A 24009-nucleotide genomic window follows, 5' to 3' on the forward strand; every position below is an offset into this window, starting at 1 on the left:
ACAAGCTGTTATGGCAGCGCGGAGGAGGTCACGTGCGTATTTATAAAAGCGCATTTATAAATTTAACCGAAATACACTGATAAGAGTCGGTGGCGTAGATTTCTTTTTGACATGGGGTGGAGTGGTGGATTTGGAAAATTTGTTAAAGTATAGTGAATGCAGCACCTTTTGGCGACAAAATAAGTTTATGGTACAAATGCGCACGAAAATGCTTGGCATTTTGAAGCTAAACTGGTGAAATATGGTGAAAAGAGGAATTAATTCGGCAGAAGAAATGGCTAAAATGGCCAAATATAAGGTTAATTTGATCAGAAACCCACACACATGATTCAACATGGGGTTGCTTATATGGATCACCCCCTCAAAATATCATCACAATTTCATCTCAAGAACCATTAGCTCTACTGAAAGCTCATCATTGCTCCAAAAAACTTAGAGCAGTTGGGGTACTGGTCTGTTATTCTCATGGTTTATATCCTATCTGTTCAATATGAACATGTTGCTCGCATTCGACCATGGTATAAGGTTAGTTTAGCCAGAAACCCACATACATGCGTCAACATGGGGGTTGCTTATATGGCTCACCCCCTATCAAAATATCGGGGATTAATCCTCCGGCCCCGGGATATAAGCCTATGACAACAGTTCCTTCCTGAGTTAGAGCCGAAAGTTTTGAAATGATTTTATCCATTTTTGATTTTGTTTTTTTAATTTAATCTCAAGAACCATTTAATAGCTCTATTGAGCTGAAGGCTCATTATTGCTCCAAAACTTACTGGTCTGTTATCATGGTTATTCTCTTGGTTTATATCCTTTCTGTTCAATACGAACATGCTGCTCGCCGTCGACCATGATGTTTTCTCAAATCCTGCCCCTGTCTTATCTGGTGTCCCCCAGCCCTCCACCCGACCCTCTTATTTCTACATCAATGATCTCTGCATGTCTTCATTTCTTTGAACAGTTTTTTTAGTCATTATGCCAACGACACTACCTACATTAAAAAAAACTTACCTCATAAGTCCTCTGACTTTGTCGATTTCAGGCTGATGTTGAATCACCATACCCGTCAACTCCTCTCATTTTTATCCAAGTGTCTCGACATTGAAGCCCTCTTTCACATGTCCTAAATGTTGCATATTTTAACATTGCTTCTAAAGAGAAATACTGGTTTCGGTATATAGCAATAAAAATGACGTTTCAATAAAATGATGTCTTCAGTAATTGTACTAGCAAATCACATGAATACTGCCTCCAGTAGATAGCAATTATCTACGTCTTTCATAGAGAAATGTCGTCTTCAGTAGATAGCATTACAATAATGACTTTCGAGGATAAATATTGCCTTTTGTCTACAGAGAAATGCTATCTTCAGTAGATAGCAATGTGTGGTGTGATCAAATCAAGTAAAATCAGTCTGAAGTCGGACATATTCAATTTTCAGTTTCTGATAGTACTGTAAACAGCATTTGCAAAGCAAAATTTGGGAGAAAACCCCATTAAATTTGGACAACCACTTCAAAAGATATGACCAGTTAATGAGTTTCCAAAACAATAGGAAACAAATGGAAATACTTTGTTTGTCTATATCTCAAAATCAATATTTCCAACTTCCGACTGATTTTGCTTGATCACATCACATATGGCCTTACTGTAGACCTTACCACTCCACCCCCATCCCACCTCCCACGGTAATTTTGATGGTTGTTCTTATTTGTCACTAAAATGAGCGCAAAGGATGGATCTACAATAAGCATAAATCGTTTGAGTATAAACACAAACGTTAGGTTAGGGTGATACAACCCCCTCACTTCGGAGTGCATCGCGTAAAAAAATATTCGATTAAAGTCTTATGCAGTGATCCCAATTGATGTATAAAAAATAAATTTATGTATAAATCACTTAAAAGTGACGGATAAGTCATCAATATTGCCATAAGGTATTTTTGAAATGAAAATTTTGGGCAAAAAAACACCAAGGAAATAGCATTAAAGTTGAAACCCATTGAAATAGATGGAGCTAATTTATATACTGTCGCTTATATTTTCTATATACAAAATATATAGAGAGAAATATTGATAAAATAAAATGAAAAATACTCTCTATATGATTCAGACCCCGGATTGAGTCTTCGTCAGAACATTCCGACAGAGTAGAGATTCTATAAATATAGCGACCTCTTAATGTGGACTGGCTGGTGTCAGCTCCTCACTACAAAAACAGCAGAGCAACACTTAATAAGCACTTGAACACTAAAACACGTAAAAACATAGAAGATGTTTATGTTTTGAACACAAGAAAACGAGCTCCCGATATTTTCATTTTTCAAGGAGTACCAACCTCCCTTGTGGATTTTTAAAAAGCCTTCGACTTTATCAACAGGTCCACACGGTTTTAGTGCTGCGGCATTATGGAATACCAAAGGTTGTGGTCAATGCCTTTCAGGTGCTCTCCAAGGACTCCAATATTGCCGTCATGGTAGATGGAAGTATCTCCGAGTCATTCCAAATAACAACTGGAGTGCTTCAGGGTGATGTGCTAGCACCATTCCTGTTCATTGTCCTGGTAGACTACTTTCTGAAGAAATCAACGTCTGGAATTGACTCTGGAACTGTTACCTATCTACGTCGGTTAAGGAGGTATCCTGCCAGGATGCTGAATGACCTGGATTTCGCTGATATTGCCCTGTTGAAATCTTCCATAGCCCTTGCCCAGTCACAGCTTACAAGGACTGCAACTGCAGCAGCAGATCTAGGCCTTGTCATCAAGGCACCTACGACAGAATATATTACTGCAAACTGTAACTCTCAGCAAGCACTTGAAGTCTATGGTAGTACCATCAACCATGTCACAGATTCCAAGATGGAATCTAGTGTTGGAGACCTACAAAGAAGAAAAGCATTAGCCTGGCCAGCACTCTGCAAACTGGAACAACTTGAAATCAAGCTGTTTGAAACAACCTGTGTTACTCATTCGGGTGCGACTCATGGGTAATCACCAAGGGCATGGAAAACATGATCAATGCCTTTGCAACATCAGAGTCATGTTAAACATCAAGTGTGTGGATCGGATTCCAAATGAAACAATCTACAATCTGACAAACACCACTCCACTGGTTGCCATAGTCAAGACTCATCAACTCAAAATTTCGGCCATATACGGTACTGCGTCTTACAGACGACGAGCCTGTTAAACATCAAGTGTGTGGATCGGATTCCAAAAGAAACAATCTACAATCTGACAAACACTCCACTGATTGCATGCCATAGTCAAGACTCATCAACTCAAAATTTCGGCTATATACGGTATTGCGTCTTACAGACGACGAGCCTGTGAAAGAATATGCCTATTAATACATATGCCACCACAGAGGAGAGAACCGGGACGACCGCGCACACTGTACTTGCAGTATGTCCAGTACCTCCTGAAGAGATGCTGCAGCCAAACACAATTGTTTCACTAGCCCAAGATCGCAGCAGTTGGAGAAAGCCGGTAGAGCTCTGTAGTCGCAGCCGACTGATGACGATGATGAGCCAGAAAGCATTAACTCACAATCATCTGCTCCCACAAAATGAGCATAAAGTCGCCAGGGCACTATAGAAGATACAGGCCACTCATCAAGACAAAAATCATGTTTGGTTTGATTTTAATGGATGTCAAATAAGGATTTCAAATTTGGAATAGCTCAGAGAAATATTTTGTCAACTTTATGCTTATTTTGTGAGAGCTGGTCATTGTGAGTTAAGGCTTTCTGGTTCTGAGCTCTCGATTTGTTTCCCACGCCATGAAAAAAATAACATAAGGAACCCTGAAGTAGATGTATAATAAGTGGAAAGATCAGGAATTTTACAATTAGGCCAAATAAAGAAATCATTCGTTCGAGTCCATCTCCATCCACACTTTCTAGGATCAGTCCATTTAAAAAAAAAAGTTTTCAATGCTTTAGTAAAATGCTGATAAGTAAGTTAATTAGTCAGCACGAATGACTTGCAAACTTGTGTTTTTGCTGAACTAAATGGGTTTTATGTCTAAATGGGTTTTACCTTTATAATCTTAATCAAAAAAGGCCTCACCGTTTTTCTGGCAGATGTTGAAAACTGCTAGCAATATCAATCGTACGTGAAAAGTGAAAACTGCTGTATTTTGTCAATAAAGCACAAAAAACACCTCCCTCCCTCCCTCCCTTCCTCCTCACTTCTCCAAAAAGGTGGGGACGTGAAACGAATTTTTAAGTTTATGTGGCCTTACAAAAAAGGAAATCATTTTCTTCCCACACCGGGAATCGAACCCGGTCCACGGCGGTGAGAACGCCGGATCCTAACCACTAGACCATATGGGATATGATATTTTAATTGCAAAAAATTGCAAATAAATAATATACTTATCTAGGATTTAAAAATCCTAGATAAGTATATTATTTATTTGCAATTTTTTGCCAAGATATTGATTTTCTCAATCAGTTTTGCCAAGGTAATTATTATCTTCCAGTACTTGGTATATATAATGATATACTTGGTATATTGATCAGTGCAGTGCCCAGTGCATTGTTTGTCCTCCAGCAATATCGTCAAGGCGTGGTTCAATACCATGGTCATATTATTAGGCCTAAGCATAATACAGTACCAAGTTACTTCCCATATGGTCTAGTGGTTATAATCCGGCGCTTTCACCGCCGTGGCCCGGGTTCGATTCCCGGTGTGGGAAGAAATCCTTTACTTCTATAATTTGTGAAATTCCTGATTTATTATACATGTACATGAGCCTATCCATGCCAACTCCAGGGATGTGCACCGCAGCACGTCTTCATTTTTTTCTTTTTCTGTGTGGTGGTAGATATTGATGAGAAAGTAAAATCCTGAACGTTTGAGCTTCATACTACATTTTGTTTTCCCGTGGCAGCAATTTGAAATTTATGGGGGGGGGGGGGGTCAGCGTAAAAAATGTGTACAACGCGAAAGACGATGCGATTTTCGGAGGTCCATAAATGCATAAAGAGAACCCCCTATAACTTTGAAAAGTGTCTATCCTGGGGTAATTTTTTGTGTGGAATTCAAATCGGGCTTCAGAAAACTTGTTAGTCCTTTACTTTAAAAGATATATGGCCCTCAAAATGCAACTCCGACAATCCTGGACTAACGTCGGGGTCAGAACTTCAAAAGTAAACATAATTTTATCGTCCATTTTTGGTCAGTCAGAGCCCTTTGATGGACTCTTATCCCATATTGAGCCTATTAGAATACTTTTAGCTGAGATATAACCCATGTAAAACCCCAATTGTACATTTTTTGTACATTTTGACCCCCCGAAAACTAATGTCAGATATTTTGCCCCACCATTAACTTCAAGTATGTTGAAAATATGTCCTTGGACAACATTTCTGAGAGATAGTGGCTTGGGGTCTTGATGGCTTTGCATTAAAAACATTAGTTAGGTTTGCCTACTCCATACTATAGTCATTCCATGCCATATCAACAAATATGTCCTTGGACAACATTTCTGAGAGATAGTGGCTTGGGGTCTTGATGGCTTTGCATTAAAAACATTAGTTAGGTTTGCCTACTCCATACTATAGTCATTCCATGCCATATCAACAAATGGGTTGGCTGTTCAGTGGTCATCCCCTCAGATTTTGCTGAAAATCATTTCTAGCATACCTCTATGGGCATAATGAACACTTGGAAAAAAATTAATGATTTTACTTTCTCATCAATATCTACCACCACACAGAAAAAAAAATTGAAGAGGTGCTGCACATCCCTGGAGTTGACACGGATTGGCTCACATCTATTGCAGTGTTCTGTAGAAGATTTGCTCTTCATGCTCTTGAAGGATGGTGCGTAATTTGTACGATGTGTATATTTATACATGTAATGGTCCGTGCTTCATTTTGTACCACAATCTCATTTAGGGATGAAATCAAAACTCGACCAATTCCCTCCGGTTCCGTCAGGTTTTCATTGTTTAGAACAATAGAAATTGGGGTAGCCCAATGCGAAGGGATGCTAGATTTCAGAATGAATGCATTGGCAACAAAAGAAATGAACCATTGGAACAGCTATCACGTACTTTTTGAATTTTGGCAATTGACCGCTCCAGTTTTGAATTATAACAATTTAATGATTACATTAAATTTAATAATTTCATTTATTACCCATTACTGGAGTTACACATAAACTATATTAAACGATTTTTCAAAATTCAAACAGTATTGAAAGCTGTTTTACTGTAAAATTGCAAACAGAATCTGTCATTCTTAATGTAGGCATCACCGACGGTAAATCCTTCATGACATCCTGTATCATGTGAAATCTATGGAAAACTTGACAGCAAAGAAAAACACACAAAACCGCGAAATTTGCATGATGAAACTTGAAATTTAATAAAGCCCATAGCTATGCTACAATGCCGACATTTAACAAATAAAAACAAAAATAAGTTTCGAGGGTTCAGTACCACAAGCGGACAATATATTAGAGATGCGGCCACAACAAAACAATACAGGTCAAAGTCGCCATACCTCTATCAGAGGTAAAGTAGTTTTCGCCCTGAACGTGTTGTAGCAGCTGTTTCGCTCGCATATCTTTGCCCAACGAAATACGCACTGACGTCACTGCCCTATCAGGGTGAAAAATAGTATAGTGGCGACAAATCGCATGATGAAATTGGCCGACGTTTTCCTTGGTTTTCATGGTTTTTGCTATTTTTCATGGAACACCAAAAGCAAATGCATCATTAAACTGGCTTTCTAGTTACCTCTTATTGATCCCAGTGATTTCATACATGGTTAAGTGAATCTATGATATGTTGCAAGGTTCCTTTTATGCGTTAACCATCACGTATACGTGCGCGACATCAAGCGTGTGCATAATGATCTGGTGGAAAATATTACTCGTTGGACGGTTAGCGGTACGCTTAATTTACAAAATGAATTCTGCAAAAAATTAATATAAATCTGGTTCTTAATATTTATCCAAACATCCACAGATGCCGACAAAGATTAACTCGGAATGTTGCATCTGACGTCAAAGCTTAGACGCGTCGTGATTGGTTGCTAGCCTGCGCAGTGCGGCGAATATGGTCTGATTGACACGATTTCAGTTTCTGAGTGAATATAATTACCTCTGTTCTGTCTCCATAACCTTGTTTTAAATTTTTGAGTATTATTTAAAAAAAGCGCAGTGATTTGTAGTGCGCTACGCACAACGCCTAGACGTTGATCCACAAGCCTCAGCACACTTCTCAGCACACTTCTTGGACTTTGCTGCTTCAAGAGGGCACACCCTAGACATTCCACAAATAACCTTCGCAACCAGGATCAGCTCCCCGAGTTTCGTACGGGTTACAACGAGACAAATTAGCAGTAAGTTCATTGTCCAGGGGAATTTCAAGCTAACTCAAATTTTTATGTTATTATGAGTATAACGTAAATTAATCAATGTCAATCACTCATGATTGATGCACTCTTAAAAGAAAATGTTGTATACTTAAAGTTTAATATCTGCATATTACTTCCATGTGAAATTGTACAAAGTAAGTCACTTTGTTATGAGTTTGGCAGACGGCCGAATCCAGATTCGTCTTCTTGGTAAATACTTAATACTTAAACTAGAGAACAAGGGATCCGCGCTTTGGCTTAATTGAGGGCAACATAACAATTTTTTAACGGTGTTAATCGTGATAAGCAAGCGAAAGAGGGCGGTATACAGGGCTAGCTAGCGGTGCAGCGAAGCACGGTTGTCGCTGATCACCGTTGAAAAAAAATGATATGCTGCCCTCTGTAGCTAAAGCGCCAGTTCCTTGTTCTTTAATTAAGAATAAATCATGCGTAACATAAATCTATAACCAAAACTCTTATTATCCGGATTCGGCCGTCTGCCAAATTCATAACGACTTGTACCGAGGTGTTGCTGCGTCGATTAAATACACTCCCCATGCGGGTCTCATAACAAGTGTACGTACCCAGCAATACAAAAATGTTCTTAAAACGTGTATTAAAAATGTTTTAAGAACATTTAAATATCGGGTTATATAAAAGTCATGAAAACGTTTTTAAATCATTTTGTAAAATATTTTGGGCAAACATTTTTGCAAAATATTTTGTCAACACCTTAAATATCATTATGCTTAGAATGTTTTGTATTAATTTTTCAAATATGTTTTTTGAATGTGAATAAAACGTTTTTAATTCCTTTATATAACCCGACATTTAAACGTTTTCTCTTAAACTTTTTGTGGTTGCTGGGAAGTTATTAACCTATTTCATATACGAGAAAAAATCACGCGATTATTGATATTTTTACAACAAAATTGTTACTAAAAATGCTGAGTTAAAAAAAGTGCAATAGAGAAAAGAATCCATTTTTATTTGAGAAGCGAGTTGAACCTTTATGGTTTAAAACATTTTATACATGATATATCCATTAGTGACCGTTTTGTTTTTATGACACATTTTATAGCGATACCCAATTTTAATGTTTGTCCAAGAGAAATCTAAAATTTGAATGTCAGTCCACTCTGTGTAAGGTAGATTTGGAACAACTACTATTTTCTTAACCTCATTGGCATTGAAATAAAATGGAGCACCCAAAGTGTTATTGCCCTTAGCCTGTTTAAGTAGAAGAAACATTATTTGTTGTTGTTTTCATTTTACCTTTACTTTAAAGATGTTTATTCTCTATCAAAAACATACAAATTTGTAGGCGAGTTTTTCAAATGTCGAAATGAAATGCGTGCAAATTGAAGTGGAGTGAGTAAGTTGGACATATTGGGACTAAAAAAATCGAGTTGGAGTCGAGTGAGGTGTGAAGGACGTAGAGTTATGTTAGAAAGTTTGTTTGAACAGAAAAAAATAAATCAAAATAACTCAAAAATCATCCTTATTTAACTTAAAGCCAGTTTCAGAGCTGGTGCCTTTATCGTGCATTGTGTGCTTTCAATTAAAATACATGGTACCTCGTAGACAAATGAAATTGCGTATCGCAGCAAAAGGATTCATGAAAATAAAACGGTAGTTGCGATTCACTTCATTTTTTCACAGAAGGTGACTATTGAGTGTGGAATTTATAAACACTTTCAATAATGGGAAAGTTTAACTTGGTTCTTACATAAATATCGATTCTTTTACTCATCCTGTACATGTAAGAGCAAATATAAATGCAAAGACCAGCAAAAAATGAACTCGTCCGAAAACACTGCGCGTTGTTCGCGGGATGCGCCCCGTGCAATTATACACAATACATACACTCCTGGCAATTTTGACAATCTCATCTCAGATATTATTGCTTTCACCAGACTCTCCCCTACTCTAGAAATGTTTATTTTTGTAGTTTATGTGATACCGAGCCCTCAAAACAAAACGGTTTTTTTACGTGATAGCAGAGCAGTTTATATATGGTAATCTTAATTTCATTTGACGCGTCGAAGTCGACGCGTCGAATGAAATTAACGATTACCATAACTGCACTCTGTTTTTGAAAGGGTTTGCAGAGGAAATATACGTATTTTGATTAAGATATGGCGATTATTACATAAAATCTATTTTCTTTTTCAATTCAACTTTTCGGCGTATTGACGCCTTTAATATTTCTGGTTTCAGACTTTCTAGATTTACAACATGAAGCCCGAGAAGCTGGAAAGCGCATACTTGCCACGATCACTGTGAGGAATAATGCCCTTTCGGCCTTTAAATTGCAACTTGACTTCATCGCCGGCCTCACACTGCAGCACGGCAGTGTTACTCGAAATACGGATTTTTTTAGAATTATATGTCGAAATAACCACGCGATTATTTTTCGTCAATGAATAAACAGGGTTTTTGTTTCCTTTGGGCGTCATGCTGATCTAGAAAGCAAAGAAATAAAGACCCGACACGGGACACGTGAATGTGCTAGTTGTGGTGTCAAAAGCGTTGCCGATGTTGGTTTCCGTGTTCTCAAATATAACAACATCATCAACATCACCTTTCTGTGCTGCAGTCTTTACGGCCATAAATGCGACCCTTTGAGGTAGTGGACCTGAAAATATAGTATAACAAACAATGAAATAAGTTTTTTTTTATAGTAATCGGTAAATACGTAAATATGTAAATACGTCATGCGTTTAGAGGTAAAACAATACTAAAGAAAAGGGTTATAATCAAACGTTTTCTTCGGGAAACATTATCTGATGTTTGTAAGACATTCTTGCTTGCAGGGTGAAAAACAAACCCGTACAGGGCGTTTTGTTTAAAACTAAAAGGGGTCACGCGTTGCACACTATCATAATAAGACCTTTGTTACATAATATGCTAATGCTAATGATGGTGCTTATAATCGTTAGTTCCTATTAAGGAGGCGTATCATAATTGAGACCTTTAAGTACATTTTCCTAATGTGCATAAACGTCAATGCTTGCTATTGAATAAAAAAAAATGAAATTTATAAAACTATTTATATGTTTATTGGGGAGGTACTATGACGAGCAAACGAAGTCATCCGCTATTTCTTTGAAATGAAAATAATACGGGAGGGTATATTTCTCTTCATAAAATTGCACACAAAATAAAAATAAACCATCTTTCGTGTACTTTAAGAACTTTACTTACTGACGAGATGCTGATTTCAGCATCAATCCATGTCTTGTTGATTTGCGAGTCGACGTTTTATGAAGTGTCAGTGGAACAAAGTTCCGCCTATGAAAATGGATAAGGGCCCGTATTTCAAACCCAGAGTACGAATGGCCTTTAAACATCTTGGCTTCTTTCAAGGTTGTTTGATGTGATTATTTTTTTTAATTTTCTAACAAAACATATAATGTTCAATTCTAGACCTGGGCAATACCAACAACTATCACACTAACATGTACATAATATTTCCAGCTCTTTTTACCATAGATTTTCGCTTCATTTTCAACATATTCATCTTTTTCTGCTTTTTTGTGGTATGAACTGTATATTTGTAAGCACGTTGAGGGCGCTATTAACATATATTTTTAATTTAATTTAGCCAAATAATATTTGAGTTATTCCTAACATTTTATGATAAATTTTTTTTTTTATAATTTCTTTGCTGTTTGTTACTCTTTTTTAGATTTTAATGCCATTATACCAGTGTCTACCCCTTGTAAAGATGAAAACACGATTTAAGATAATTAGCGCCTTCAGTGTTCACACTTTCTTCAAAATGACGTAGTTATACAATGCTATAATTGGCTACATTGCCTTTTTACCATTTTGTTTACTTATATATAATTTGAAATTATAATGGTAAATTGATGGAATATGACGGTGATTGTTGAGGTATCATATGCTTGAAAAGCATATGATATTTATCTTGTTTGTTAGAGAAGATGGGATCAACGGATATAAACTTGTTGGTACAAATATAAATAATATAAATGTAATAATGTACCTCTAGTGACCTCGTTTTACATTGTGTTGGATGTTAAAATAAGTCTAAATCGAAATTTACTACAAACGTCAAAATGAGCAAAATGGCATTGGTCATGGGAGTGGTGTATCATCTCTTCCCAGCGCTGTGACCCAGGTCACCAGACATTGCCCTTATGGACTCTCACCCTACTGCACCCGTACACTTCACGTCTAAAACAATAATTACAGTAACATTTTGCAATGGTCAACCGAATGGCTTCAATTGAGTTTTCATTTTGCAACTTCCTGAGGATGGTGGCACATCACACCTCAGACACCCTCTGAGTCGCTCTAGCTCGAAGTGATGGCCGCTTCGTGGTTGCCTTCAGTCCACGCCTGGCTTAAGAGTACAGTATTGCGAGTTACCAGCAATCATGGCCTGGCTTAAGAGTACAGTATTGCGAGTTATCAGCAATCATGGCAATTGTATGCCAATTATATCAAATTCAAGTTCAGCGGTCTCATATTACATAATAATAATAATAATAATAATAAAACAGCATTTATATAGCGCATTGTGAATCTCAGATTCCTCAATGCGCTTTACAGATTTAAAAACGACCAAACTTAATTTACAATAAATGATTTTAACTTAAGAATTATACAAACAATAATATGCATAAAACAGCAGACCAGCTGCAAGCAAACAACATTAGAATGGCAAGAGTAACACCAGTGAGAGGCCCACCGACAAAATCCCCAGGGGGACTGTCGGTGCACCTCACACCGGCATCATCAATATACATCAATATACAAGATAAAATACAGTTTAACATAATAAAAATGACACTAATAATAACAAAATATTTCAAGGTACACTGGCATCTCCATCTTTGGATGGAGATGGTTGTGTAGAGTGTGTGAGAGACTCATCGATGTAAACACATCCATGAGCCTCCCACACACACACATGTACCTAACTTATACAAAGAACTGCGTATGAACAGTTTTGCAAATTTACAGGTCACCTCCAATGCAGATTTAATCAGGATGCTAGTGGAGGGCACATGAGTAGAAGCGGACTGAATATTCAGAGTGTTTGATTGTTGTGTGTTTATTTACCCAAATATTTCATCTTTTCAATGGAATATTATGTGGCAAATCAATAGCTGATGTCTTCAAATATAAATTTAGTAAAATGAGTATTAAATCTGTTCATCTGGACTTACTATTTTTGATAGCGACAGTATCGCGTCTCATCCAAGACGCATTATCAGGCTGACTGATCAGATGATGAACCATTGATCAGCGTGATAAGTAAGCAAAATAGGGTCACATACAGGGTTAGCTAAGGGGTGCAGCGCAGTGTGTTCGACGATATTAAATCACCGTAATAAAATTTGATAATAAAAATGACATTAAAAACAAATAAAAATTGAAATGCTGCCCTCTATAGCTAAAGCGTTAATCACTTGTTCGCTAATTCAAAAATAATATAAAAGAATTTTCCAGAAGGCGAATACCGATTCGGCTGTTTGCCAAACTCATTAAGATATTGTTTGTTCTATGCATTACTTCCTATATATCAATTGTATGGCAAATGCTACGATATCAAAAACGAAAATAATGTAGTATCCAAGTATTACTTGGTAAACATCCTTACCTTGTTCACAATTATCCCCTGTGTATCCTGTCGCACATATACAAGCGTACGAGTCTACACCGTCTTCACAGGTAGCTCCATTCTGGCAAGGATCTAATTCACATTCATTTACATCTTCAAGAAAAATGAAATAAAGAAAAAAATTGCTGTAGTCACGAAATGCATCCGTGACCTTCAAATGACCTTGGATAGAACAATTGTATGGCTAAACGTAATATCTTTTAATCTCGAGGACATTTGGGCCGGACTGGGAGGTCAGTTGTTGATTCTCCACGCCTTTGCGCTTCTTTCACTGCTTATAAGACATCGGCAACACTGATTGAGCGAGATGGGTTCAAATGAAGTTTCCTTGCGAGGTCAAACAGATATGCCTTACCTTGTTCACAGTTATCCCCTGTCCATCCTGACGCACATATACAAGTGTACGAGTCTACACCGTCTTCACATGTAGCTCCATTCTGGCAAGGATCTAATTCACATTCATTCACATCTTCAACCAAAATAAAATAAAGAAAAAAAAAATGCTGTGGTCACGAAATGTAACCATGACCTTGAAATGACCTTAAACAGTACAATTGTAGGGCTAAACGTAATATCTTTTAAACTCGAGGACATTTGGGCCGGATTGGGAGGTCAGTTGTTGATTCTCCACACCTTTGCGCTTCTTTTACTGCTTATAAGACATCGGCAACACTGACTGAGCGAGATGGGTTCAAATGAGGTTTTCTTGCGAGGTCAAACAGATGCGGCTTACCTTGTTCACAGTTATCTCCTGTCCATCCTGCCGCACATATGCAAGTGTACGAGTCTACACCGTCTTCACAGGTAGCTCCATTCTGGCAAGGATCTAATTCACATTCATTCACATCTTCAAGAAAAATAAAATAAAGAAAGAAAATGCTGTGGTCACGAAACGTAACCATGACCTTGAAATGACCTTAAAACAGAACAATTGTAGGGCTAAACGTAATATCTTTTAAACTCGAGGACATTTGGGCCGGATTGGGAGGTCAGTTGTTGATTCTCCACGCCTTTGCGCTTCTTTTACTGCTTATAAGACATCGGTAACACTGACTGAGCGAGATGGGTTCAAATGAGGTTTTCTTGCGAGGTCAAACAGATGCGGCTTACCTTGTTCACAGTTATCCCCTGTCCATCCTGCCGCACATATGCAAGTGTACGAGTCTACACCGTCTTCACAGGTAGCTCCATTCTGGCAAGGATCTAATTCACATTCATTCACATCTTCAAGAAAATAATATAAAGGAAAAAGATTGCTGTGGTCACGAAATGCAACCGTGACCTTCAAATGACCTTGGACAGAACACATGTATGGCTAAACGTAATATCTTTTAAATTCGAGGACATTTGGGTCAGACTGGGAGGTCAGTTGTTGATTCTCCACGCCTTTGCGCTTCTTTCACTGCTTATAGACATCGGCAACACTGATTGAGCGAGATGGGTTCAAATGAAGTTTCCTTTCGAGGTCAAACAGATATGCCTTACCTTGTTCACAGTTATCCCCTGTCCATCCTGACGCACATATACAAGTGTACGAGTCTACACCGTCTTCACAGGTAGCTCCATTCTGGCAAGGATCTAATTCACATTCATTCACATCTTCAAGAGAAAAAAAATAAAGAAAACAAATGCTGTGGTCACGAGATGCAACCATGACCTTCAAATGACCTTGGACAGAACACATGTATGGCTAAACGTTATATCTTTTAACTCAAGGACATTTGGGCCTGACTGGGCGGTCAGTTGTTGATTCTCCACGCCTTTGCGCTTCTTTCACTGCTTATAAGGCATCGGCAACACTGACTGAGCGATATGGGTACAAATGAAATTTTTTGCGAGGTCAAACAGACATGCCTTACCTTGTTCACAGTTATCCCCTGCCCATCCTGACGCACATATACAAGTGTACGAGTCTACACCATATTATATTCATATTCATTTATTTCCATAAAAAACTGACATTCACAAAAACAATCAAATTAAAAATTTACAGAAAACAACACATTATGGAGGAAGAGGCTAGAAGGCCAATAAGGCCAGATATATCGCCTCCCCCTATAAATTATAAAGTTACAAATAACATTTATACAAAAAAATCAATCAAACATCACATAAAAAGGAATCACTAACCAAAAGACAAGACAAGGACGGTGCTCAAAGATAATATATTAAGTATATTTTGAGATTAACATTTCTTTTAATTGATAACGGAAATGTTTAATAGATCTGGAGTTTTTCACAAAAATACCTAGTGAATTCCAAAGGATGGGGCCTTTAGTACGGATTGCGTGATCAGAAAAAACTTTTTTGTTTTTAGTCAAATTTAAGTCGTTTACATGTCTTGTCTTGTAGTTATGTACATCAGAGCGTTTAGAAAAATAATTATTAAATATAAGAGGGAGTTCATTAATAGAATACTTGTACATGAATGTACCCAAATCTAGTGTGTACATATCTTCGATAGTTAAGAGCAAATTTTTTCTAGATTGACAAACTTTTGGACACGTCATCTCTTGGATTTTGCTCCAAGTCTGGGAGATAGAAGCTATTGGGCCCCAATGCAAAAAAAGATATTTTAAAAATTCAGCATCCCTTTGTTGCCATGGTAACAGGCCTACCTTGTTTTTGTTGATTTTAGGTTAAAAAACACCATAATTTTTCCGATTTCACTCGTGAAAAAGTACAAACTTTGCAAAAACCGCACATAAAGGTGGTAGATTTTTTACCCAAGCGGACTTCACAGTTGAGTAACCCTAGCAATTGTCTTACAATTACCCAATTTTAATGAGTCAGTGTTGCCAGATTGATACCCTGTTGCCACGTTGAAATTTCACATTTTCAGAAGTTGAAAAAACAAGAATTTTCATGGTCAACTTTAAGTTCTTACACCCGCCCTCGAGGTGAATTATTTTTCTCCATTCTTGGTAAATACAACAATGACATTATGCCCTTTCAGGTGATAGAAGAAAATTTTTGGGCATATACAGAATTTGGGCATCACGTGACGTGTAAATAATGCGATCTGATTCAGTAGAAAAACATGCTATTATACATCTCCCTGATCCAATCGTAGTAATGCTGGAGTTTGATTGTAGAGTATTGTTGCTCAAATTACATCTGAGATACTTTTAAAACCCAACTATGTTTATCAAAACAAAATGGATGACTTTAAGGTATATACTCCTGGTCATAAAAACTCCCCATCTTGCACTACTTGCTGAAAATGTTAATGGTGTTGCATTAGACCGTTTAAAATGAGGAAAGCACCACTAAGAAAATGAGAAATTCTCATATGGTTTTTCTGCACCAGTTCTGCATGAGGAACAAGAATTTATTAGGTAAAAAGCCTGTAACCTGAGAATCTTAATGTGAGGGCGCTTTTTTCAAAATGGCCACCAAAATCCAATGTAAAGCAATTATACAGTTAAAATAGTCAGGTAACAGATATAATTGACCAGAATTTGGATTAGTATTGATGGCAGTAATGTATAACTATGTCAAGGAATTAATTGGAAGGTGCCAAGAGGTCACAGTTGAGGGCGCTTTTCAAAATGACTGCCAAAACCCAATGAAAACCATATGCATACGCTTAACATGATCACGTAAGAGGTATAATTTACCAGATTTTGAATTAGTATTATTGGCAGTAAGTATAAATAAGCCACATAATTATTGGGAAGGTACCAGATGGTCACAGCCGAGAGCGCTTTTCAAAATGGCCGCCAAAAGTTTATGAAAAACACATAATGGTCACTTATGATGTATATATAATTTACCAGATTTTGGATGAGTATTGTTGGTAGTAAAGTATAAATAAGTCAAGGTATTAAAAGAAAGGTACCAAGAGGTCACAGTTGAGGGCGCTTTCAAAATAGCCGCCAAAATGTTTCGGGGTCACCTCAGGAACCTAAAAAAGTTGGTTTGGTTCGGTTCCAAATAATTGAATTTTGGTAACCTTGCTTTAAAAAGCTAGCACTAAATTTGGATTTTATGGCTCATCATCTATCAGTCACCGAGATAGTTATCATTCAATAATGATATTACTGTCAGCCGAGTCTTGATCTCGGTCTCGGACTGCCTGGTCTCAGTCTCCGTCTCGGATAGGCCGGTGTCGACTACAATACTGTTGTACACTTTAATACCACACCATGTAATCTCATGTAAATAACACAACACTGCGCACAAAGTTAAAGTTAGTGTCAATGTTGTAGTCGAGATCGGCATATCCGAGACCAAGACCGAGACCAGGCAGTCCGAGACCGAGACCAAGACCGAAACAGGCAGGTCCGAGACCAAGACCGAGACCGGGCTTCAAAGTAATGTAATTAATGAATTATAACTATCTCGGTGATCGGTACATGATGAGCCATATGAATAAATTTTACAGCTAGCTTTTTTAAACAAGGATTAAATTAATTCAAATTATTTTTCAAAACGGGGAGCTAGGACTCCTTCGCAACCCCCAACCGAACCAAACTAACTTTTTTTTGTTCCTGAGGTGACCCCAAAACATACTTCATAGGATTTTGGCGACTATTTTGAAAGCGCCCTCAACTGTGACCTTGTACCTTCCTATTAATACCTTGACTTATTTATCCTAGGCTTAGGAACCGGGGGGCTCAGCCCCCTCAATAATTTGGGTGCGGACTCCTCGTGCACCCCCCAGTGTGGCCTGTGGCCCACACAAAATTTCAACTTTCAGCCCCCCAAATGTTGAAAATCTTCAGAAGCCAATGTTTATACTTTACTGCCAGCAATACTCATCAAAATCTGGTAAATTATACATCATAAGTGACCATTTTAACTGCATACATATAATTTTCGTAAACTTTTGGCGGCCATTTTGAAAAGTGCTATCAGCTGTGACCTTCTGCTACCTTCCTAATAATACTGTGACTTATTTATACTTACTGCCAACAATACTAATTCAAAATCTGGTAATTTATACCTCATAAGTGATCATTTTAAGCGTATGCATATGATTTTCATTGGATTTTGGTGGCCATTTTCAAAAGCGCCCTCAACTGTGACCTCTTGGCACCTTTCAAATAATTCCCTGACATAATTATACATTACTGCCATCAATACTAATCCAAATTGTGGTCAATTATACCTATTACCTGACTATTTTAACCGTATAATTGCTTTACATTGGATTTTGGTGGCCATTTAAAAAAGAAGCGCCCTCACATTAAAATTCTCAGGTTACATACTCTTTACCTCATACTTGTTCCCCATGCAAAACTGGTCCAGATAAACCATATGAGAATCTCTCCTTTTCTTAGTGGGGCTTTCCTCATTTTTAACGTGTCTAACATTTTCAGCGAAGTAGTGCAAGATGGGGAGTTTTTATGACCAGGAGTATATACCTTAAAGTCATCCATTTTGTTTTGATAAACATGGTTGGGTTTTAAAAGTATCTCAGATGTAATTTGAGCAACAATACTCTACAATCAAACTCCAGCATTACTACGATTGGATCAGGGAGATGTATAATAGCATGTTTTTCTACTGAATCAGATCGCATTATTTACACGTCACGTGATGCCGTAATTCTGTATATGCCCAACATTTTTCTTCTATCACCTGAAAGGGCATAATGTCATTGTTGTATTTACCAAGAATGGAGAAAATAATTCACCTCGAGGGCGGGTGTAAGAACTTAAAGTTGACCATGAAAATTCTTGTTTTTTCAACTTCTGAAAATGTGAAATTTCAACGTGGCAACAGGGTATCAATCTGGCAACACTGACTCATTAAAATTGGGTAATTGTAAGACAATTGATATGGTTACTCAACTGTGAAGTCCGTTTGGGCAAAAAGTCTACCACTTTTATGTGCGGGTTTTGCAAAGTTTGTACTTTTTCACGAGTGAAATCAGAGAAATTATGGTGTTTTTTAACCTTAAATCAACAAAAACAAGGTAGGCCTGTTACCATGGCAACAAAGGGATGCTGAATTTTTAAAATATATTTTTTTGCATTGGGGCCCAATAGCTTCTATCTCCCAGACTTAAAGCAAAATCCAAGAGATGACGTGTCCAAGAGTCTGTCAATCTAGAAACAAATTGCAGATGTTATAGTTTGCAAACAACGGTCCTGTATGTTCTCTGTAGTGACTGTTTGCTATCGTTCTTATAGCCCACTTTTGGAGTTTCATTAATTTACTTAAGTAAGTTTTACAGGTATCCCCCATACAAGTATTCCATAATTAAGATAGGGCATTATCAAAGTACAATAAAGGGTATGTAAAATACGTTCTGGTACATAATGTTTTAGTTTGGTCATGACACCAACATTTCTTGACACTGTTTTTGAAATACAATCTATGTGGCTTTTCCAAGTGAGACATTCATCTATTAACACACCAAGAAACTTGGTTTGTTGTACTCTTTCTAAGGTAGTGTAGTTAAGTATGATTCTCAGATCATTAATTTGTGTCATATTTGGCGTTCCTAGTATCATGTAATTTGTTTTACTAGCATTAACAGACAATTTATTTGCTCTGAACCAATTGCTCACTTCCTCTAGTTCTTTGTTTATAAGATTGACTTGCTTTTCTATGTTTTCATGTGAATATAAAATTGTTGTATCATCTGCAAAGAGGATGAAATCAAGTGTATTAGATGTATTAGTTATATCATTTATATATAGTATAAATGAAAGAGGGCCGAGAATAGATCCTTGCGGAACTCCGCAAATTACATTTTCAATTCTGATGAATGGCAATTATAAGATACATATTGTTTCCTGTTACTTAAATAACTTCTGAACAGTCTAAGACAATGCCACGAAGGCCATAGTGTTCTAGTTTGTAAAGGAGAATATCGTGATCAATTGTATCAAATGCCTTAGACAAGTCCAAAAATATTCCAACAGTCGTCTCGTTTCTCTCAACCGCGAAATTTATTTTATCTACCATTTGTTCAATAGCCATAGAGGTTGAGTGCTTTGGTCTAAAACCAAATTGTTTAGTGTTAAGGATTCCTTGAGTATCAATATAATCCATACATCTGTTAAAACTAATCTTTCAAGAATTTTGGAAAAACATGGTAGGAGAGAAACGGGACGATAATTTGAGAAAACTTCAACATCTTGTTTTTTGAAAAGTGGTATGACCTTAGCTACTTTCATTTTATCTGGAACAATTCCGGTAGAAATAGATAAATTAAATATCATATTAAGAGGTTTGGCAATTTCTCGACTTACTTTTTTATGATTAGATTGCCAATATTGTCGTGACCACCACTCTTATTTAACTTTAACTTATCTATAATTTTGATTATATCAAGTTCAACAATTGGTTTCAGGTACATACTCCCAGATATGGTATCATTTAGATAATCAAAATAATGTTTCCCTTTGTGTTGAATGGTTGAAGCAAGATTAGGACCTATATTTACAAAAAAATCATTGTTGATAGTATTGCCACCTTCATCTTTAAATTTACTTTGAGTCGATTGTTTTTTGCTTCGTCCAATAACATCATTGATTGTTTTCCATGTTTGTTTCATATTGCATTTAGCATGCTCAAACTATTTTCGTTTCGATTTTCGAAGAACCATTTGTAACTTATTTTTATATGTCTTAAATAATTGACAATTTCTAGCATTAGGTGATTTAATATATTGTTTATACAATAAATTCTTTTTATTAATACTCTTAAGTAAACCTTTGGTGATCCATGGTGCTATTGGTTCTTTTCTTCTATTACCCGTGCATTTTTTAATGGGATACAATCATCATATAAAGTATTAAAAGTATTAATAAATGTATTATAATCATCATTTGCATTATTATTGTCAAGAGTTTCGTCCCATTTAACCTCTGACAGTCGTTTTTTAAAGTTAGATACATTAACATCACTATGAATTCTTTTGTAAGTTGCCTTATTCGTTTTTTTCATTTCGTTTATGTATTTCAAGATTGGTTGACAAAGTAGTTGGAAAATGGTCACTTATGTCTGTAATCAAAATTGTCGATTTGATTATATTTTCATTGGTTGTCAGAATATTGTCAATAATTGTAGCTGATGTTGGCGTAATTCTAGTTGGTTTATAAATTGTAGGCGTCAATGAACATGAGTAAAGAAGTTCAAGATAATCATGAGTGGGTCTGTGACTATCTACCTTTAGTAAATCAATGTTGAAATCACCCATTATATAAATCTGTTTTCTGTCTGATGTTAATTTTTTTTTAAAGGGTCAAAATCCGTCATAAAGTCATTTATTGAAGTGTGAGCCCTGTATAACACACCGACTACAGCATTTTTAGAAGAATTACATTCAATTTCTATAAAACACGACTCATAATTAGAGTGGGCATGACAAAGGTCTGACCGTCTTCACAGGTAGCTCCATTTTGGCAAGGATCTAATTCACATTCATTCACATCTTCAAGAAAATAATATAAAGAAAAAAGATTGCTGTGGTCACGAAATGCAACCGTGACCTTCAAATGACCTTGGACAGAACACATGTATGGCTTAACGTAATATCTTTTAAACTTGGGGACATTTGGGTCAGAATGGGAGGTCAGTTGTTGATTCGATCTCCACGTCTTTGCGCTTCTCATTCAAACCCATCTGAATTCCATTGCCTAGGTTCTGGAAATTAATGGATTGCTTCAATCCATTCGGTAATCTTGCCATTAACTATAACCGACCATAAAACGAGACTTGTATATGCTTCCGATGAGGTCAACCAGCATATATCGCGAATTTCAAAAATTCCACCTATTTGATATCAGAAGGACATTTCTCGTATTCAAAATGCAATTCGATATGTCTGATGTGCTCTCAGGTCCAAATCAAAAATTACGTAAAAACGTCGATATCCGAGCCCCTAACTTAACGAAATGGAATCTTACCATTCTGACAGCCAATGACTTCAAAGCGTAGTCCAACCCAGTTATGCCATTCTGTAGGAATAATACGTAAGAACCTGGCGCTAATTGGTTGGGGAAACGTGATACCAACAACTGTATCTCGATCACTGTTCGCATCAAATGTCTGCAATAAAAATGACATTTTAACAAGATGAATACACGACTAGATACATTTTCTTTGAACCCCAGTAAACCACAACCACCATATGTCACCCACCGCCCCAACCTCATTGCACCCACACACCGACATGAACCCCAGATAAGGCGGAAATGACACACTTATGCTTCTGCTCTCATTCAAAAATCACATTTACGCTCTACCAAATAGGGGCCATCTTGGATTTCTGGGCAAAAATTATGTTATAACGTCAAATTAATGTCAGATTCGGATTTCTTGGGGTCGACTTAGCGGAAAAAGTGTCTTTGTACACGATTTTAGGTAATCTGGTTCAAAACTTATTTTTTTCACGATGGCGCCGGCGGCCACCATCTTGGATTTCTGGGTAAATATGAGTTCGTAATGTCAAATTTAAAATCCTTGTGGTCGACTTATCCAAAAAAGTGCACGATTTTAGGTCCTCTTGTTCAAAACTAAATTTTTCAAGATGGTGCCGGCCACCATCTTGGATTTCTGGGTGAAAATGATGCCGTTATGTCAAACTTATGTCAGAATCGGAATCCTTGTACTCGACATATCCGGAAAAGTGTCTTTGTGCAAGATTATAGGTGCTCTGGTTCAAAACTTCAATTTTCAAAATGGTGGCGGCGGCCATTTTGGATTTTGGCCTCTAGCGAAAAATGCCGGGATTTTCGCGAGGGACATGGTGGCTATTTTTTTCTAAATGGTCCATAGAAGTCGAATCAATCATCAAACCTTACTAGCCAGAGAGTGGTCACCAAATTGAACTTTTTCACCTAACTATTAATTGCATTTGGACATTCCTCGTATTCAGAATGCAATTTGGTTTGAATGATGAGATCTCAGGTCGCACAGAATATAGTGTACAAAAGAAGTGGGTGACTCAGTCCTGAAGAAATGTGTTATGATGATTTTAATGACTTGTTTAATGAGTGTTTATAATTATATAAGAGTACAAACATGCATTCAGGCACCCACATTAGTAAATGTAACTTAATACTAACATACGCATTCACCAATAAAATCACGAAGACCTACCTTAGGTGTAGAACCTTCCATAATGTATGCCAGTGAATCTTCTGTATCGCCATATTGTGTCTGCAGCTTTGTAACCCATTCACTATACTGTCTGAGTGCACTACCTTGTGTGCTTATCCCTGTTATGGTGACCTTTTTTTCGAAAACAACTTGAATCCACGGATCAGCTGGAACTTTATCTTTCGTTGCCCAATATTCAGCATTGTTGAGTCTGCCTTCAAGTGGAAGTAAGGTTAGTAAGCCATCCGCCCTCGAGTAAAAATCAGAGGCTGTTATTTGTTCGTTTTGAATGACCCCACTCTCCATCCCAAGAGCAACATTGCAGTCCGCATCTGTTTTGCAAAATTATTTGCATAATGTTAGGACATCTTTGTATAATCCAATCAACAATCGCTACCTCATCAACTTTACTTGTGACACAGTAACGTTATAGTGGAGCAAATACAAATTTCTATGAGTGTTTATGCCTGGACAGTTTGTTTTGTTTACAATAATTTTTTTGAAATAATGGTTTGATCTTACCGGTACCAAGTCGTTACTATCGTCACGACTAGGTATTGTTTCTTACAGGTTCTTACACAGCGGACTATATCACGGCTGTGTATTTTTCTTACAGGATCTTCTTTCTTCATGTTCTTCTTAGATAGTCGTTGAATTTGTCTCGACTGATTTTTGTTTTCTTACATAATTTTTCTTTAGTCCAGCCGAAACTCGACTGGATTTTTTTTTCCAGTAATTTCTTTCTTCTTCTTTTTTTTCTTCCTCTCTTCTATCAACATTGCCTATGGTTAGTTTTCTCTAGCTCCTACATATCTGGCCGATTCATTATGACCTATACATGTATATCATTTTATTATAATTATGATAGTATAGAGTCATCTCCACCTTAATAGCAAAATATACGATAACCAGGAATGAA

General features: G+C 37.0%; 2 non-coding genes across 2 annotated transcripts; one reads left to right on the forward strand and one right to left on the reverse strand.

Annotated features, from left to right (window-relative positions):
- Positions 1-4264: 4264 nt before the first annotated feature.
- On the reverse strand, positions 4265-4336 carry Trnae-cuc (transfer RNA glutamic acid (anticodon CUC)). The gene has a single exon. It is a non-coding gene; the product is annotated as a tRNA-Glu (tRNA).
- Positions 4337-4629: 293 nt separating this feature from the next.
- On the forward strand, positions 4630-4701 carry Trnae-uuc (transfer RNA glutamic acid (anticodon UUC)). Its single transcript has one exon. It is a non-coding gene; the product is annotated as a tRNA-Glu (tRNA).
- The last annotated feature ends 19308 nt before the right edge of the window (positions 4702-24009 follow it).

This window comes from Amphiura filiformis, chromosome 11 (genome assembly GCF_039555335.1).
Source record: "Amphiura filiformis chromosome 11, Afil_fr2py, whole genome shotgun sequence".
In the NCBI taxonomy this organism is placed as follows: domain Eukaryota; kingdom Metazoa; phylum Echinodermata; class Ophiuroidea; order Amphilepidida; family Amphiuridae; genus Amphiura; species Amphiura filiformis.